Below are 17,155 nucleotides of genomic sequence, written 5' to 3' on the forward strand. Positions count from 1 at the left end.
CAAATTTTGGTATTCCTGGACCCTTTAAAATTTGTCTTGAGGATTATGCAAGAGCAACATGTGGTATCATACCAATTTAAGGTATTGTGGTGATATTGAAAAATTGCAGAATTTGTCAATGGTCGAACACCACATATTGGTATTCTTTTGGTATTACAGTGTTTTATCAAATTCCTCTGAAACTATGGAAAAATTTTGACCAATTTTGACAAAATAATTAATTTTGCACTAAAATGATGTCTCAAAGCGAATGCTTTCATTGAAAACCGGAAATTTCAAACTTGATTTTAAACATTTTTGATATACCCCCTACAGAAATGACTTGAAATTGTGGAAAATTTTCTAAGTCAGGATTGCACATTTTGGTATTATTTTGGTATTAAAGTGTTTTATCAAATTCCTCTGAAACTATGGGAAAATTTTGACCAATTTTGACAAAATAATTAATTTTGCACTAAAATGATGTCTCAAAGCGAATCCTTTCATTGAAAACCGGAAATTTCAAACTTGATTTTAAACATTTTTGATATACCCCCTACAGAAATGACTTGAAATTGTGGAAAATTTTCTAAGTCAGGATGGCACATTTTGGTATTATTTTGGTATTGAAAGGTTTGATCAATTTTCTCTGAAACTTTGGGATTTTTATTTACCAATTTGGACAAGATAATAAATTTTGCGCTAAAATGACTTGAAAAAAAAAACCAAATACTTTGAAAAACGAGTCAATCGATAGATTATTGAATTTTGGTGAATTTCAATCCAGTTTTATTTTAATAACACTTATTTTTCAATCTTGTTATTTTTCAGAATCTTCAAGAACTTCATGCACAGGCCGTTCATCAATGACAAATGCATTCGGTGTGGTGAAGAATATCACTAAGAACAACATGGAATCATCAGGTGAGTAGATTTGGCTGTTGCATATGGATCATTTCCGTTTTTTCACTAACTGCAACTGCTGCACTAGAAATGGTATGAAAATACCAAATTTTGATATTACTTGTGCAAATATCAGCGACCAAAATGTGATCTTGGTTGCCCAGTAATAGATGGTAAAATACCATCAAATCATACCAAAATCATGTATGTGCAAGACCACAGGAATACCAAAATCTGATTTTCAAGGGCGCGGGAATACCTAAAAATAAAACCGTGGTAATACCATGTTCAGGTATTCGAGCAATGTTCAAAAATCCAGAAGACCTCAACTTGGTATTGAAATGGTTTTATGTTGTGGTATTATTTGACCTTTGGAATATCATGGTTTGGTATTGTTGTGCCCTTCCACATACTAGACTTTGGTATGATTTCATGGTATTTTACCATCTATTACTGGGCAACCAATTGCACATTTTGGTCGCTGTTATTTGCCCAAGTAATACCAAAGTTTGGTATTCCCGTGTTATTTACCCCTGCTCGGGTATACGACCAGAGATGCAAAATGTCTGTATTGGTCATAAGGAAGCAAGCCACAAAGTTTAAGTAAAAAAAAATAAATCTAAAATTTAAAATGTAGCGAAATCGACTGATTTCACGGATAATAAATAGTTACAGATCATCATTTGAATAACATTCATCCAAGACAAATTAGCGATAATAATGTTTAATCGAAAGTTTTAAAATCATATCAAAATATGAAAATACTAAATGCTACCCAATTGAACATCCAAACCAACTCAAGAATACTCCAACTACTAATGTTCCCAGATTGCAATCCACTTTCACAATGATAATGGCGTCGTGCAAGTATTTCATTTGCATTCCAAAGAGTCCAAAAGAGGTGGAAAAGTGGGAGAGGTTGGCAGTTGACCCCCTCCGGAAAACACACACACAAAACAAATCTTTACTTTCTTTGTTTAAATTGATATTTTTCGGCGAATAATAACACAATTATTAAACGTTTTTTCTTACGTTTCGGCCTACTTTTCTCCTTTCGGCCATCATCAGAATCTTAAAACCCTTCTTGCAGCTGCTACTCCTCCTGCTGGGTTGCCTGGACTGCAGTCCATGGATTTTCAGTGTAGCAGTCCAGGCAACCCAGCAGGAGGAGTAGCAGCTGCAAGAAGGGTTTTAAGATTCTGATGATGGCCGAAAGGAGAAAAGTAGGCCGAAACGTAAGAAAAAACGTTTAATAATTGTGTTATTATTCGCCGAAAAATATCAATTTAAACAAAGAAAGTAAAAATACTCGGCGATCAAAAATAGAAAAATAAAAACAAATCTTTCCGCATGTCCACTTTGTGAGATTGCCCGATCTAGAATCTTGAGTCAGGTTCAAAGCTGTAAAATTCATTCACACCTCACACCCCCTACGGGGCAAGGTTGGTGGAAAAAAGACACCACCCCTCCCCTCTTCCGGAAATGTGCTTACTCACACACAAAGTCAGCACTGCTTGGGTGCAGTGTTTTTTGCTGTTTTGGTTTCCTTGCAAACATTAGGCAAACTTTTTGGGGGTTGCCATAAATATTGTTTCGTTGGACATTGTTGGAGAATTTATTCCTGTTTTATGCTAATATCTTATTGAGTCATTTGGGTTTTGAGGGGGCGGTGCTGATTTTGAATCATTTGGATTTTCAAATATTCAAATGGTACATTGCAATTTTGGCTGTAAACTGTGTTTGTTAAAGTTTTAGTTAAGCTTATCTTTGATTTTAGTTAATTATTTCATTGATTCAAAACTAGCATTAATTAATTGAGGTTTAGTTTCTGTTCAGTTTTGAGCGTTTTGGGAGATCACCGGCAGAAGAAATTCGTTTATGCAATTCGTTTCAACCACATACACACATTCGAAATGTCACTCAAAACTGCTCGCACACACAAAAACACACGTACGGAAACATTCAGTGCATAGAACGAACGAATTGTACATATTTGGAAAGTTGTCTGATGACTGACTAGGCAGCAACACACACCCAACTCGGCACAGTTGCCGCTGCACGTGCATGAGGACTTCTATGCTTTCGGCATATGACGCCAATCAAAAATTAAATTTCATGAATATTCATACACACTGGGACACACGGGTTTGGGGATCGTTTTTCCGGGAAGAAGAAGGTGTCTGTAGAATGGTTTCGGAATGGTGAAGGTGTGATGATGGGATTGTGGGAAATGCTTTGGAAATTGTTTGGGCTAGGCTTTCAACAAAAAAATATTAAAGTATAATTTTTGTTTTTGTTAATTCAAAAAAAGTTAAATAATCATGTATAAAAAATGTTATCCATGGAATTAGGAGAAAGTCGTTGTTCATGTTCATCCAATACTGACCTCGAAAAAAAAAAAAACGAAACTATTGGCACTACGCCCCCCGGGGCATGGCCTTCCTCCTCTAACGTGGGATTTCTGCTCCAGCGCCTCTGACGAGACAGGAGAAACCGGGACCGACGTTTTACTTCACCATCCGATAGAAGCTCAGTGGATAAGGCGGGAATCGAACCCGCGTCTCATAGCATCATCGGGATCGGCAGCCGAAGCCGCTACCCCTGCGCCACGAGACCCATCCACTGTCCTCATACAAGTCAAATCTTACTAGTTGATTGCCTCTCAAATTACAAAATGCATTTTTTCCAATATCTTAACCGCAATTTTGGCTGCCATCTTGGAGTTTTATTTTTTTATAATCTAAGCTGAGGTAAAAAAAATAAGACCACAACTTTTTTTGTGATTCTATAATCCGAGGTAAAATTTATCCAGGGCCTTCGGATAATCGAGTCTGAATTCACCATCTGGCCTAATTGGAGAATTTTCAAATGTACAGTCATGCCTCGGTTTTGCACGCCTCGGTTTTGCACTGCCCCGGTTTTACACCATTCAGCTGCCTCGGTTAAGCACGGCCCAGTGCTTAACTGAAGTACAGAGCTTATGGGTTTTTGGCTATATGGGAGACATTGGCTTTAATCTTATGAAAAATCATGCAAACATAAAAAAATTATAGTGTTTTTGAATCGGGATGATGTCAGTTATCCATTAAAATTATTATTTCATGAAAATTTTCACAAAAATACGTATTTTTCTTGTATTTTTAAAATGCATTTTTTTTTCTCTAAAGAATCCAAAAATATATTGTTATGGGAATATGGGTATCAAATGATCAGGTTTTTTCATACATTTCGGATATAATAACAAAACTTTTTGAAAATGCTCCAAATTTTCAATTTTTACAACATGGGTATCAAACGATCGGGATTTTTTCATACATTTTGAATGTAATAACAATATTTTTTTTTAAAATACTCAAAATTTTCACAAAAATACGTATTATTGTAAAAATTTTCAAAATTTCAGTTTTTACAATAGTGGTATCAAATAATCAAATCAATTTTTTTTCAAAAATACGTAGTTTTGTGAAAATTTTGAGTATTTTCATTTTTTGTTTATAACTTTCGAAATGTATGAAAAAATTCCGATTGTTTGATACCCACATTGTAAAAACGGATTTTTTTAGTATTTTCTTTTCGAAAATACGTAGTTTTGTGAAAATTTTGAGTATTTTCAAAAAATATTGTTATTACATTCGAAATATATGAAAAAATCCCGATAGTTCGTCACCCACATCGTAAAAACGGAAATTTGGAGTATTTTTTTTTAGAAAATACGTAGTTTTGCGAAAATTTGGAGCATTTTCAAAAAAAAATGTTTTTACATTCGAAATGTATGAAAAAATCCCGATCGTTCGATACCCACATTGTAAAAACGGAAATTTTGAGTATTTTATTCGAAAATACGTAATTTTGTGAAAATTTTGAGTATTTTCTAAAAATGTTGTTATTACATTAGAAATGTTTGAAAAAATCCCGATCGTTTGATACCCATATTGTAAAAATAAAATTTGGAGTTTTTTTTCAAAAAGATGTAGTTTTGTGAAAATTTTAAGTATTTTCTAAAAATGTTGTTGTTACATCCAAAATGTATGAAAAAAACCTGATCATTTGCCATAACAATATATTTTTGGTTTCTTTAGTGAAAAAAAATGCATTTTCGGAATACAGGAAAAATACGTATTGTTGTGAAAATTTTCATGAAATAGTAATTTTAATGGATAGCTGACATCATCCCGATTCCAAAACACTTTAATGTTTTGATGTTTGCATGATTTTTCGTACGATTAAAGCCAATGTCTCCCATATAGCCAAAAACCCATAAGCTCTGTGCCTCGGTTATGCACGCCTCGGTTTTGCATCTCCCATATGCGGTGCTAAACCGAGAGTCCGTTTCGCGCTGCCTGTCCGTCGGGACGCATTTTTTTTTTTCGCGTTCCGGTTTCGTCGATCGTCGTCGGTGTGTATCGAGCAATTAAATGTGAGAGTGTGTGCGTGCAACATGGAGTTAAACTTTTCAAAGTGCCATGGTAACCTTCACAGCAACTTCACAGAAAGTTTAACTCCATGTTGCACACACTCTCACTTTTAATTTCTCGATTTCGGGTGAGTGCGTGCGTGTGTGTGTGAAGGTGCGGCTAGCTCTGGTTGTCACGATGACAGCGAAGCTGAGCCAGTCCGTTTTGCGGTGCCTGTCCGTCGGGACGCATTTTTTTTTTCGCGTTCCGGTTTCGTCGATCGTTGTCGGTGTGTATTTCGGGTGAGTGCGTGCGCGTGTGTGTGAAGGTGCGGCTAGCTCTGGTTGTCACGATGACAGCAGAGCTGAGCCAGTCCGTTTCGCGGTGCCTGTCCGTCGGGACGCATTTTTTTTTCTCGCGTTCCGGTTTCGTCGATCGTCGTCGGTGTGTATTTCGGGTGAGTGCGTGCGCGTGATGGTGAAGGTGCGGCTAGCTCTGGTTGTCACGATGACAGCGAAGCTGAGCCAGTCCGTTTCGCGGTGCCTGTCCGTCGGGACGCATTTTTTTTTTCTCGCGTTCCGGTTTCGTCGATCGTCATCGGTGTGTATTTCGGGTGAGTGCGTGCGCGTGTGTGTGAAGGTGCGGCTAGCTCTGGTTGTCACGATGACAGCAGAGCTGAGCCAGTCCGTTTCGCGGTGCCTGTCCGTCGGGACGCATTTTTTTTTCTCGCGTTCCGGTTTCGTCGATCGTCGTCGGTGTGTATTTCGGGTGAGTGCGTGCGCGTGTGTGTGAAGGTGCGGCTAGCTCTGGTTGTCACGATGACAGCAGAGCTGAGCCAGTCCGTTTCGCGGTGCCTGTCCGTCGGGACGCATTTTTTTCTCGCGTTCCGGTTTCGTCGATCGTCGTCGGTGTGTATTTCGGGTGAGTGCGTGCGTGTGTGTGTGAAGGTGCGGCTAGCTCTGGTTGTCACGATGACAGCGAAGCTGAGCCAGTCCGTTTTGCGGTGCCTGTCCGTCGGGACGCATTTTTTTTTTCGCGTTCCGGTTTCGTCGATCGTTGTCGGTGTGTATTTCGGGTGAGTGCGTGCGCGTGTGTGTGAAGGTGCGGCTAGCTCTGGTTGTCACGATGACAGCGAAGCTGAGCCAGTCCGTTTCGCGGTGCCTGTCCGTCGGGACGCATTTTTTTTTTCTCGCGTTCCGGTTCCGTCGATCGTCGTCGGTGTGTATTTCGGGTGAGTGCGTGCGTGTGTGTGTGAAGGTGCGGCTAGCTCTGGTTGTCACGATGACAGCAGAGCTGAGCCAGTCCGTTTCGCGGTGCCTGTCCGTCGGGACGCATTTTTTTTTCTCGCGTTCCGGTTTCGTCGATCGTCGTCGGTGTGTATTTCGGGTGAGTGCGTGCGTGTGTGTGTGAAGGTGCGGCTAGCTCTGGTTGTCACGATGACAGCGAAGCTGAGCCAGTCCGTTTCGCGGTGCCTGTCCGTCGGGACGCATTTTTTTTTTCGCGTTCCGGTTTCGTCGATCGTTGTCGGTGTGTATTTCGGGTGAGTGCGTGCGCGTGTGTGTGAAGGTGCGGCTAGCTCTGGTTGTCACGATGACAGCAGAGCTGAGCCAGTCCGTTTCGCGGTGCCTGTCCGTCGGGACGCATTTTTTTTTTCGCGTTCCGGTTTCGTCGATCGTCGTCAGTGTGTTTTTCTCGTTAGTGATGTATTTGATACACATCACAGCCGGGTTTCTTTGTTCTATGATTTGAAATTGTTTTACGGGAAGATTCGTTTTAAATTGCGTTAGTCAAATATAAATTAACATTCAATTCGACTATTCGTTTTTCGCGAATCGTGGCGACAAATCTTGTTTCAACGTGATTGTTCAAGTCCTTCAGATAACATCATAACTTATCAGTCATTTATTGGTCGCTCATATTATAATAATTTAAAAGTATAAATAGTCTCAGGTCAACTCTACGTAAATATGTAACGCTGAGTTTAATATTTCACCTTTTAAACACACATAATTTTGATTGTATCTTTCCACAGCCGGCTGTCTAAGATTGAATCATTTATGCTAAACTCATCACCAAATAACCGGGAATGGTCTCATCCGCATTGTTTGCCTTGAGAATACATAATACATCACCTTATTTAACGAAATTCATTGATTATTGGGCCACATCATCATCCTCTATGATGAATCCTGGCCATTACCCTTTCCCACTAACAAAATCCCAAGTAGAAGTAGTTTTCCGGCACACGCGGGGGTGTGGATATCGTATAGAACCCACCCTTGGTAGCAGCCTGTGCTAACTAACATTCCCGTCCCATCCCCTTGAGATCTACAAACTGACATGGCGGGCGCCGTTGGTGGCCAACGACTGTTTCCTGTTCGCACCGACTCTAGTTTTGATGATCGTGATGTTTTATCTTTTCAGCGCATTCATGCATGCTGTTGATAAGGGAAACATCATTTGATCGTTGAAGCGTGTGACCGGTTGTGCTGATGGGATATTACGGTCCTGTTCAGCAACGGAGAAGGACAACCATGGGTGGTCTCTCATGCTCATGCTCATGCTCTCCCATATGCGGTGCTAAACCGAGGCATGACTGTATTTCTCAAACATTGTTGGGCCTGCCCTATGATCTAAGAAGCCTTTTTGTGTCATTGGTTTACGCATACTGGTCTCCATACAATTATGGCAGCTGTCCATACAAAAATGCTACGTAATTATTCTAAAATCTGTTTCTTTTGAAAAAATCTACTGATCAATTTGGACCGAAAAAAGGCACACGGGTTTTTGTTTTGCCAATTTTTAAATTTCAATCGGCCAAAATCTATCTATTTATCTACCGTCAGTGAGGGTGACTATGGGTCAAAAAACGATACACCTCTCGAAATTTCTTAATAACAAAAACAATTTAAATAACATCGAAAATCTTTCAACGTAGATTTGGTCTTAGATAGTTAACTAACATTTTCCCAAAATATGGTGGATTTTGATGAACACTACCTTAAATGTCAATAGTTTGAAAATTGACCCAATCTCACCCTTTAGAAGGGGTGATATTGGGTCAAATGAAACTTAAATGATGCTCAAATACAACGATATGGTAAAAACAAGTCATCCAACAGCGTTTCTTGTTCGAGGGAATCGTATTGACACGCTACAATGTTTGAAGTGGAGATTTTCAAACATTTGGGTAGTTTTCGATTTTTTTACAAAAATATTAGGAAAATGATTTTTCGAGAGGTCATTTTTGGCCAAAAACGTACCCCAACTTTAGACATCTGCGAAAATAACAGGATTTGTTCTAGGGACGAGATTTTTTCAGCGAAGTCATCTTAAGATGTCCCCTACACAACCCCTTTAACAGAATTCAGTTTCATTGAGAATAACCTGAAAAATGGTAAAATCCGTAAAAAATCACTTTGACCCCCACTGACGGTATTTGAAAAAAAAAAAAAAAAAAAAACATTTGTTTCAAGGAACGAAAATTTGCAATTCAAGTGCCACAGATAAGAACGGCATTATGGCATTATTTTCCATCGAGTTATGATTTTTTTGTTGAGAAAAATAAAAATCTTACCCAAAATAACTGAAGTTTTTCATTTAAGTTGGAATTTGCAATCAAAAGGTTTGGTACAGAAATTTAAATGACAAAAAATACACCTTTTTTTACTAGATATGGCCACATAAAGTATGATTGCGCCAAAAAAATAAAAATAATTATGCTACAAATTGCAAATAGTAGTTTAGCAACAAGTTGCATTTATCAATTGTGCTGAAAAAAACAAGTTTTGCAACATTTTCTATGCATGTTTTTTCCGTCTGCTCGGGAAGTAGGGGAAATATACCCATTTTAACCACTCTAAGTCGTACGACCAATCCTCATCACTTTTGCAGTTTTCCGCTATTAAATCAACATATTTAGATACATCAACAATAGAGAGTTGCTTGCTCAATTTTATTTGAGCTATTTGTTACTTTGGAACAGTCAAAAAAAACTTAATGAAAGCTGTAATTCATGATCAAAGAGCTGATAGGCCGATAATCGAATTAGGCTGAGAAATGGTATAATTCCCACTTTTCAGCATTTATTTTGAAATGTATTACTATTGGAATCCGATATTATTGGTGCAAAAAAGAAAGCTTATTGTTGTTCGACAATGTCAGGAAAAGTGAGTTGTTTCACGACGGAAGCGCAATTTTTTTGGAGTTTTGGAGATCCTTTCTGCTGAAGTATTTACAAGAGTAAAAAAATACTGTATTTGCAAACCAAAGAGGATAGAAGTAGACAAAGATTTTAGATATTTTTTTTTGTAAAATAAGTAAATTTAAAAATCGGTGAAAAAAATCGTTTTCCTATTTTTAATGGCCTCTTAATCGATCAGATAATTCTGTAAAAAAAGAAACAGATTTTGGAATAACGAAATTCTTTGAAAAAATACAAATATAATCGATTGCCCTTAGATTGCATTAGCATTAGCATTAGCATTAGCATTAGCAATAAAGGTCGCACAATTCCGGATGGCTGCACAACGCTTATCTTGCTGTTTAACTGTAATTAAACGTATGATAGCACTAGACTCTCATCCGGTTACAATATTCCAACACGGGAGATACCATGTTTTCCTCTTTAGATGAGCGTGTAATACTATCCAGTAAGATAAGGGGCTCCTGGCCGGTACCTTGCTAACCTCGGGGATTGGAAGGTATGTTAGTAAACATCTATCTAGAATGCGCAGAGATCTCTACGTCACCTAGTGGTATAGATGTTTGTAGGGAGGTTTTGGACTCAATGTTAGTAAATTGAACGTTTGTTTTTTTTTTAACACCACCACCACCACCACCAAAACCATACCATCACCACAAAAAGCCATGCTAGATTTAAATACAAATACATTACAAAACGAACACAACCATAAAACCATCTTCCTGGCCCTGCTGCGTACACGATACTGACGCGCAATAACATCAATTACCACAATGACCCCCCACTGCATGCATGACTCGAACATGAACACGAACATAGCACAAAGAGAACACCACAAAAATCCACCTTCCCAACACCACTGCTTGCACGATACTGACGCGCAATAATATCAATTACCATAATGACCCCCCACTGCATGCATGACTCGAACATGAACACGAACATAGCACAAAGAGAACACCACAAAAATCCACCTTCCCATCACCACTGCTTGCACGATACTCAATCGATTGCCCTTAGATTGCATTAGATATAAGATGAAACATGTTTCCATCAATCTTATTGATCTTTCCAAAGAAAAATATCCCAGAGAATTGAATAAAAAATATCATTTCAAAAATAATCTGGACTGTCTGACAAAATATTTCGATAGCTTTTTTTTATTTTGGGAAAAGAGCCTCTCATTCATGGTGTCAAGCAAATTTGCCAGCCCAAATTTAAAAATAGAAAAATCTGGCAGACGAAAATCGTACAATTATGATTGAGGATAGGGAGGGGGGATTTGAATTCACAGGTGCTCAAAACTTTAAATATGTTTGGCAAATTTGCAATTTATTTTCATATTTTAGTGTCAAATCCACACTTTCAAAATCATCTGAACTTAGATTTTGAAATACCTTACTGACAATTTTTAACAGAGTTTTAAAGTTGATTTCTGCACAGTTTTAATAATCATTTTTCATAATTTCTGGTGAATGCATGATATAACCTAAGTTGGATTTTATTGTAGAACATTTTTTCATTGTACATCAATCATCAAATCATATAAATTTGATGATTTGGCAAAGGTATAGAAAAGCAGATTCGGATTCCGTTCTTTGCAAAATTGATTAATTTGTCATAAAAACGCATTAATATGAACTTATGAAAAATCAACATTATAATTTTATTTGAACTGTGAAAACATAAAAAAAAAATTTTCTTGAGAACCTAAAGAAAAAATAGAAAGGTCGATTCTAAAAATAATTGATAAAGAAAAATTGCAGTTACAGCATAATAAGGCTTCATCCATAAAGTACGTCACGCTAAAATCGCATTCGCATTCGCATGGAGATGGTGATCTTAGCGGGTTGCAGACTGGATTTCGTCATGTGTATGTGATGATTGTCCAGCCCAGGTTGCTTAGAAATTGATTAAAGGGAATTAAAACCAATTCTACTCGAACAGGACAGGCAGCACCATGAGAGCCATCCATTGCTGGCCGCTCCCATCTCCACCATTCACCGGGGCAGGAATAAGGATTAGGAGCACGGGAAATGTTGATGCTTGACTTACTTAGAAAAAGGTAGCGAAACCGCAGGCTCTTTTTCCCAACCCTATTGTGGAACTCGATCAAATTGACCGTTTGACCAAATTTAATTGAATTTAAACAACAGGGCTGCGTAAGTGTCGCGTGGAGTTGGTAGTTGTGTGGGGTAAAGGTCTGGGATTCGCCCTAAGCAAGCGATACGACCAGTGGCATAGATGAAATTAACGGATAACATTTTATTCTCAAGGCAAGCAATCGGATGCTGCTGTTGAGACAATTCCCGTTTATTTAATTTTCCATTAAAATTTTAAAGTATGTTGTATTAATCTCAAAGCTCAGATGTTGCTGTTGAGAAGATTCCAGTTTTAAGATTTTTTGAGTCTTTTTAGTTTATTATGAAAATATTATTCTCAAGGCAAGTTATCAGATTCTGCTGTTGAGAGATTCCCGTTTAATTGTTGAGGAAATTAATTTTGGAAAGGTTCTTTCTTAGACAGCCGGCTGTGGAAAGATCGAACAAAATCAAATGAGATTAAGAGGTGATCATTTACACTCACTTGCTTTCACATAAAGGGGTCATCCTGCTGAAAACTAATTCAATATAAAAAAAGACTGGTTCACAAAGAAATTTGGATGTGTATTACTTTGTCCCCCTTTTTGTTCAAGATAGTTCACAAGTGGGTAATTTTGGAGTCATTATTTATCAGTTTAAAATTTACTTCAATTTCAATGTTCACTTCTTTTAAAAGAACGAAACCTAACAACTTGTTTACACATTTTTCTAGTTCAAAATTAATTATGATTTCACTTTATCTAACCAATTAGTTCATCAAAGAAAAGGAAAGCTCGGAACAAACTCACCGGGTTCATCCTAAGCCGACGTGTTGAATCACATTATCCAAAAGGAGCCTTGCCTAAACTCACGTCGACGAAACACAAATCAGGAGCAAATTTCACTATGTACACTGTGATAGCAAAAGGCTGTCGCTTAAACTTATCTAAATAAAACCAAAAAAAACCAAACTTTTATCAGAGCACACACGCAAATCAATTTCCTTTCTTCCTTTGTAAATAACTTTTCTTTCTAATTGGATTTTAATCTCGCCATGATTTCCCGTTTCTGACTACGTGTCCAACCAATCAGCAACGCCATAAAGTACGTCACGCTAAAATCATACAAAATTTAACTTCCCTCCCCCCCTTTGTCACGCTTTTCATATACTTATAACATGCAATGTCACACTTGCTCAGACCCCCCCTCCCCTCCCTGGAGCGTGACATACTTTATGGATGACTCCTAATGTTGTCTTACTGCCTCTACTGCCTAATTTTTTTTTTATTCAATTTTTATTTTTCCCGTGTTTGAGCAACTTTTGTTCTACGAAAAATTTTACTTCTCATGTTTTATATTTTTCTTGATTAATTTGCCTTTATCTTGCTTAGTTAATGTTTGTTTCTGATAGTATTTAGCATACTCTATTATATCCTATTATTACCTTTTACCTATTTAGTTTTTTTTATGTTTTTAATGTTTTTAAAGTATATTGTAAAAAATGCAGTGCGTGGCCGAATGGTTACGCTGTCCGCTTTGTAAGCGGATGATTCTGGGTTCGATTCCTATCTGCTGAAACCTTCCATCGGATGAGGAAGTAAAATGTCGGTCCCGGCCTTGGTTGTTAGGCCGTTAAGTCATTCCAGGTGTAGGAGTCGTCTCCATGACATAAGTATAAACAACACACCAAACCAAGCCTACTCCGGTGGAATCGCTGGCGGCGGTTGGACTCACAATCCATAGGTCGTCAGTTCAAACACTGGGGTGGAAGGTTCCTTGGAGTAGAAAGAGGTTTGGGTGCTCTCCCCATTCAAGCCTTCGGACTCCTAGGTTCGAGCAGAAACTTGCAATAGAGACCACAAAAGAACCTGGGGTTGTTAATGTGGATGGTTTGATTTTTTTTTTAGAAAATTTTCTCAATCTCTCAAAAAAAAAAAAAAAAAAAATCAGCGGTGGGCAAACATGGGCACTAATTTAAAAAAATGAAAAACTGCAACTATTTTCAAAAAGTTACTGAAAAATGGTCATTAATGTGGATGGTTTGATTTTTTTGTAAAAAATGCTTTGAGGCATAGTCTGGCACAATACAAAATTTACTGCATACTTATTTTCACATAATGAAGGAGAAATGTTTACAGGAAAAACAGCCAAAGTTGACCCAAGAAAAAACGTAATTTTTTTTAAAACATTGGCAAAATTAATTAAAACAAGTCACTCTTCCAACCTTATATTTTTCTTAAATTTTAAGAATTTTTCTTTGCAATGCTTTTTGAAGACTAAACATTGTTTTTTATGCGAATTTTTAGATCGAAGCCCACTTAGAGGCGGGTTTGGGTTTAAGAGGGTTAAAAAACAAAGCTCATATCCAATATTAAGGATTGCCGTCATCTGGGCGAATCGGTACTACAGTCTGAATAGGGACAGCAGTGTTTAGAGCACTTAAAGGTTTTAAATTTGGAAATGGATATACACATTTTATTGGTCTATCTGAAACCTACCAGAAAAATCAAAATATTGTGCTCTAACATGGTTAAAACTGCTGTTCCAATTCGCCCCATGTGTCCCAATTAACCCCAGTTGGCGGTGCTACAAATTAAACATTTAATAAAAAAAATATGCAATTTTTCCTCCATAAATTCCCAGAGAACTGCCCCACGTGTACAAATTGCGAACGTGTTACCTCTGCTGCTGCTGCTTTTTCCCCTTCAGTTGTCGAATGCGAGTGCATTTTGCATGTCGGGTTGTCAGCTTTCGCTAGATTGTTACTGAAATTGAAGGAGATTCGTTAGGATCCGTGCGGTAGCGCTTTGGCAGCAGGGTACGTTAGTTTATTAATTTCCAGTCGAGCTCGGATTAGAATAGCTGTTGGACGGGTATTTTTCGGATTATTTTTTGGATTAAGATGGGGAATGGGATTTTTTCGGTTCGTTTTGGGACACTTAAATTAATTCACTTCACTTTTGCTGTGCACTTGATCTTAAGATAAGAGTGTTTCATAGCTGCTTGGTTTCATGAAGCAAAACAACGAGCTCCTGAAAGGTATATTTTAAATCCATTACCAAAGTGGGTGTTGCAAGTGCAAGCCCGGGAATGCTGTCCCAGCTGTGATCATGCATACATTTTCCTGAGACTCACCTCTCTTGGGTGGCGTAGCATGAGCCAAAGTAAATTTACAAAATCGGTTGTTTCCTTTTCTGGGTGGGCCAGTTTGTCCCTGTTGGTGCATGTAGTGCTGTAAATTTAGAGGCAAACAAGGGCAAACATTACGGAAAGTGTGTTTGGTCAAGCGCTCCAGTGTTCTGGGGGGCCTTCCGTGCTGTACAGCATCCGGCTGTGTGTCTCTGGTGCAAATACCCCTTAATTAACCGAAGATGATGTTCACCAACGTAAACATCCGGGGCCAGCTTGGATGCAGTAGCAGCAGTAGATTGCTACGTTTGCTGCAACGGGAACCAGCTGGTGTTCCAGTTTTAGTAAGAAGGTTCAAATTTCTTCTCTATTGAATGGCCTCTTCTATGTGTTTACAAAATCTAGCAAATAGTGAATGTTTAATCCAAATTCCATTACTCTTCAAATTTAATCGGTTATTTACAAAAAAAGTGAGAATGTTATTTTTGAACAAGGTATCCAATATATCTTTCAATGATGGGTACAAAAAATGACTTTTTGGCGGGCATTCAGAAATTTGTGCCGGTGGGCATACTGAGCTCAAATTCCAAATATGAGCCTGATTGGACGTAGCAGAAGCTGGCGCTTTTTTTAATTTTAAGTGGGATTTAATCCGTAATTTTTTTTTTCAAAAATGTGAAATTTCGAGTCACCATTGAATTGTTTTTTTTTCAACATCACTGGCGTTCAGGTCAGATCCTTGCGCATGTACTTAACAGAATCGAAAAGTGATACTTTTCGATACAAGCGCGAATGCAAGGTTGTTAACGATCCAATTATCGAGGCTCGGCAATATGGGTTGGGTATCAAACAAAGCAAAATGTTGTGTGATTTGTTGTTGTGTATTTTCGAAAAATACTGTATTTGGTGAAAATTTTAGTATTCAACAAAAAACCATAATATTGAAAAAATAAATAACCAAAATTTCGCTTCATTTGATACCCTCATTGCAAATTTAAAAAAAAACATTGTTTGCAGAGTTTTGATATTTGGGTATTTTTGAAAAAAATACGGTATTTTGTGAAAAAAAACGGTATTTTGTGAAAAATCAAAAAAACATACACAATTTAACTTCGTTTAATTCCCATAATGCAAAATATGAGATTTAAATTTGAGTAAATTTGAGTATGTCAAGAAAAAACGTTATTTAAAAAAAAAGTATCTTACAAAAAACTGAATAAAAAGCAAACAAAATTATGCTTCATTTAACATCCATATTGCAAATTATAAAAATTTGAGCTTTGTCGTAAAAATACGGTACAGTAGTTGTTCGGTAACTGGGCGTTGTTTACCTGGGCTGCTTTTAATTGGGCGCTCGATATCAGGGCCGTAGCCCAGTTTATAAGCAAACAAACGTAAAAAAACCAAAATAAACCGAAATGACCGAGGGGATGATGGATGCAAATCATGTTCAATAAAAAAAAAACTTTTATCAAACTTAAATTTAATTTTAAAAGTCACAATTTAAAGAATATGAAAAGTAAGCATTGTGCATAAATTTGAGTTACTTTCATTTTTATTTTTTATCAGGAAAATAGTATGCATCGGTGGTCCCCTCGTTAATTTTCGTTCAGCCCAGTTACCGAACAAGTATTTTTTTTGAGAAATTTTAAGTTTTTTACAAAAATACATCATTAAGTGAAAAAAGGCATTTAAAATTTTGCTTTGTTTGAGTATTTTTTGTAAAAAAATACGGAATAATGTGAACAATTTGAGTACTTTGAAACTTACTACATTTTCAAAAAATATAGTCTTAGTGAATTTATTAAAAATTTTACATGATAAGTTTGAATTATTCGATTTTAGAAAAATATTTAAAAAATAGAATTATCATAATAACGATAACTATAACGGTAGATAGATCGTCGGGACGATAACGATTACCATTATCTATTAGCATTATCGTTATCGTCAGACGATAATTTTATCGACGATAATTTTATCTATTAACAACCTTGCGCGATTGGATGGGTGTTGAAAAGTTGACATTTTTAGCATTTGTATCAAAAAGTAATACTAATATTTAATACTTTTTAATATTGTTTTGATTTGAATGGTAAATTGATTCAACAGATGGACATTTGGCATCAAATTACTTCCAAAGGGTGTTTTTCGAAACTGCATAAAGAATGTTTGCAGCTCGTTGTAAAACTTTTTTTTCAGCACTTGTCGTATTTATCCAACTTGGCCAACCTTGTTGAACACTGTAATATTTTAATTTTTGCTCGTTGCAAGAAGTTTGATTTTCCATCGATTGACCAACATTTTCTTCCACCTGCAAAATGCATGGACACGTTTGCGCCATTAAAACAATGTTGCGGTCGCCGGAAGGGGGACCCAAAGTGGAAAGGTGGTGGGCAGGGTTTGCTGATTATTTATTCAGCGCGTGTAATTGTTTGCTGATGAACTGAATTAAAACAATGAAA

The sequence above is a fragment of the Culex quinquefasciatus genome, chromosome 3 (assembly GCF_015732765.1).
Source record: "Culex quinquefasciatus strain JHB chromosome 3, VPISU_Cqui_1.0_pri_paternal, whole genome shotgun sequence".
NCBI lineage: Eukaryota > Metazoa > Arthropoda > Insecta > Diptera > Culicidae > Culex > Culex quinquefasciatus.